At 46.7% G+C, this 2,757-nt stretch overlaps 1 pseudogene; it reads left to right on the forward strand.

Moving 5' to 3' along the window:
- The first annotated feature begins 1,192 nt into the window (after nucleotides 1-1,192).
- Nucleotides 1,193-2,133, forward strand: LOC112116177 (annotated as a pseudogene).
- Nucleotides 2,134-2,757: the final 624 nt, after the last annotated feature.

Genomic DNA, 2,757 nt, shown 5'->3' on the forward strand with positions numbered 1-2,757 from the left:
TATCTCTTGAGCCAGCTGAAGACAAAATGCAGGGGTCTCCAGGGGCTTAAATAGACTTTCTCTTGTGGGTGGAGACCCCCTCCTCTCTCCTATGCAAAATCCAGCTCCACGATGGAGTTTTGGAGTCACATGGGCAAGTCACATGTCCATGCATGACTCAGTTTTTACAGACAGCAGCCATTGCCCACATGCTATCTTGAATGTCTCCAGGATGACTTCTTATGTCAATTGGAGTCTTTCAAGATCCATTGTCAGTTAAGTGTTTCTTGATTGGGCACTTAATTCGCACATTCCTTTCTCAAGAAGCTGACCAAATGCTTTACTAAGGCTACTTAAAGTCAAATAAGTATACAGCCAATATTCATAACTTAGAATACAAAAATGATACATGCATACAGATAGGATGAATATATTCAGTAGATCATAACCTTTACAGAGATATGTTACATGGCATATGTAGCATAAAACATCCAATTATGTCATATTTACTGTCATAAGCATATTTCCATAAAGCATTACAGGATGCAACATCACACTGAGATTCAAAAAGTTAAAGCTTTATAATCATTAAAACACAAATTGTCAACATCACATGTCAAAATGTATGAAGTAAATATCTTTAAATCAAAATCTGTTAAGTTCTCAAGCAGCATTTTCTTTTTTTACTTTTCCTGTCCGTAAATTTTTATTATTATAGATGGAAATATTTTTGTTGGTTTGTGTTTATACAGTAAAATTGATGTTTACCTAAAAACTCTAATCCTTCCCAGCCTAGCTACATTGGAGTAGTTCTCAAACTGTACTCCATGGAGTCTTTCATTTCGGTCCATAAACATACAATGAAAGCTTGTGATAAATAAGTTGTGTTTGGAAGGCCTGATCTTATGAATAGGCCTTGCAGAATTAGATTTTTTTAAAATAATTTTGACAGATTATAACCCACTAGATTCTCCTCCCCTCACAGAGCTGGTGATGGAGCCCAGGAGTCCTGATTCCCAGCCCCCTGGCTCTAACCCACTAGACCCCACTCCCTCCCAGAGCTTGGGAGAGAACCCAGGAATCCTGGCTCCCACTCACTCCCAACCAACTCAACCCTATTCCCTTCCCAGACCTGGAACAATATTAATAACTCTACCACATTTACACCAGCCACTCTCTTCATTTCTCCTGAAGATGACAGAGTTGGTGTAAGATGGAATGGGCAAACCAGTCCGTTGTGACTGAATTCATCACCGCTGGGTTCCCCAGCCTGAAGAAGATCAGGGTCCCAGTTTTCTTGCTGGTCTTGCTCATGTACACGGTGACCATGATGGGAAACATGGTCATTATCTTTCTCACTAGGACTGATCCCAGCCTCCGCACCCCCATGTACTACTTCCTGGGCAACTTCTCCTTCCTGGAGATCTGGTACACCTCGGTCACAGTGCCCAAGATGCTGGCTGACCTGTTGGTGGAAAGGAAGGTGATTTCCTTCAACGGCTGCATCTCCCAGCTTTATTTCTTCCTAGCCCTGGGTGCCACTGAGTGTCTCCTCCTGGCAGCCATGGCTTATGACCGCTACTTGGCTATATGCCGCCCCTTGAGGTACACAGCTCTCATGAGTGGCACGGTATGCGTCCAGCTCACCATCTGGTCCTGGATCACCAGCTTCCTCCTGCCCTTGGTGCCAGGATCCTCATCTCCCAGCTCCTTTTCTGCGGCCCCAACTTGGTGGATCACTTCTTCTGCGACATCTTGCCCGTGCTGAGGCTGGCCTGTGCCAACACCCGCCTCAATGAGATGCTCAGCTTCTTCCTCTGCTCCTCAGTCATCCTGGGCTCCTTCGTGTTGACCCTGGCCTCCTACGGGAGCATCATCACCACCATCCTCGGCATCCCCTCAGCTGCCGGGCGCAAGAAAGCTTTCTCCACCTGCGCCTCGCATCTGACAGTGGTGGCTGTCTTCTATGGCACAGTGACCTTCATGTACACCCAGCCCACAAGGAAATTCTCCTTCCAGCTGGACAAGGTGGTCGCAGTCTTCTACTGTGTGGTCACCCCGCTTCTCAACCCCATCATATACAGCCTCAGGAACCAGGAGGTGAAGGAGGCCCTGAGAAAAGCCCTGTGTGGCAAAGGGAGAGCCCTAAAATGACATCAATGGAGGCAGAAAAGGCTGAACCAAATACAGGAAAATTGGCAAGCCTGCCAGTAAGGAGTGTAAGGTATGTCTGCTTTGTATGGGGAGTCCACAATGGTTTGCCGGACTGACTGCAGACCCACCCCCCAAGCTGGGTGTTCAAAAGGAGCCTAAGGGAGTTAGGAGACTAGCTTCAATGGAATTTTGGTACTTAACTCCCTTCTGCTCCATGGAAATTCCCAGCCTTCTTGCCTGGATTGAAATGTTCGTTCGGGCAGTATGACAGCACTGCCTTGCACTAGTCCTGCCTCAGCATGAGAGGGTGGGCTAGACAACTTCTTGAGGGCCCTTCCAACCCTTCATCGCTGTGATCCTACAAAGCAAAGGGCAGAAGGCTAGTCTGGTGGCCCGGCCACTAGGATATGATGTAAAAGAGTTGGCTTCAAGTTCCTGCTGCTGGTGACTTATGGGAGTTAGGCACATAGGTGAAAATGCCACTGAGTGCCTAAATACCTTTAAAAATCTGCCCTTTGGGGGGCCTTACTTCCCTACCTCCCAGGGATGTTGTGAGGATAAATATGTTAAAGATAACAAGGCACTCAGGTATACTGTAATAGGGGCCAAATAAGTACTTTAGCC

The sequence above is a fragment of the Terrapene carolina genome, unplaced genomic scaffold, assembly GCF_002925995.2.
Source record: "Terrapene carolina triunguis isolate 2854851 unplaced genomic scaffold, T_m_triunguis-2.0 Scaffold612, whole genome shotgun sequence".
Lineage (NCBI taxonomy): Eukaryota > Metazoa > Chordata > Testudines > Emydidae > Terrapene > Terrapene triunguis.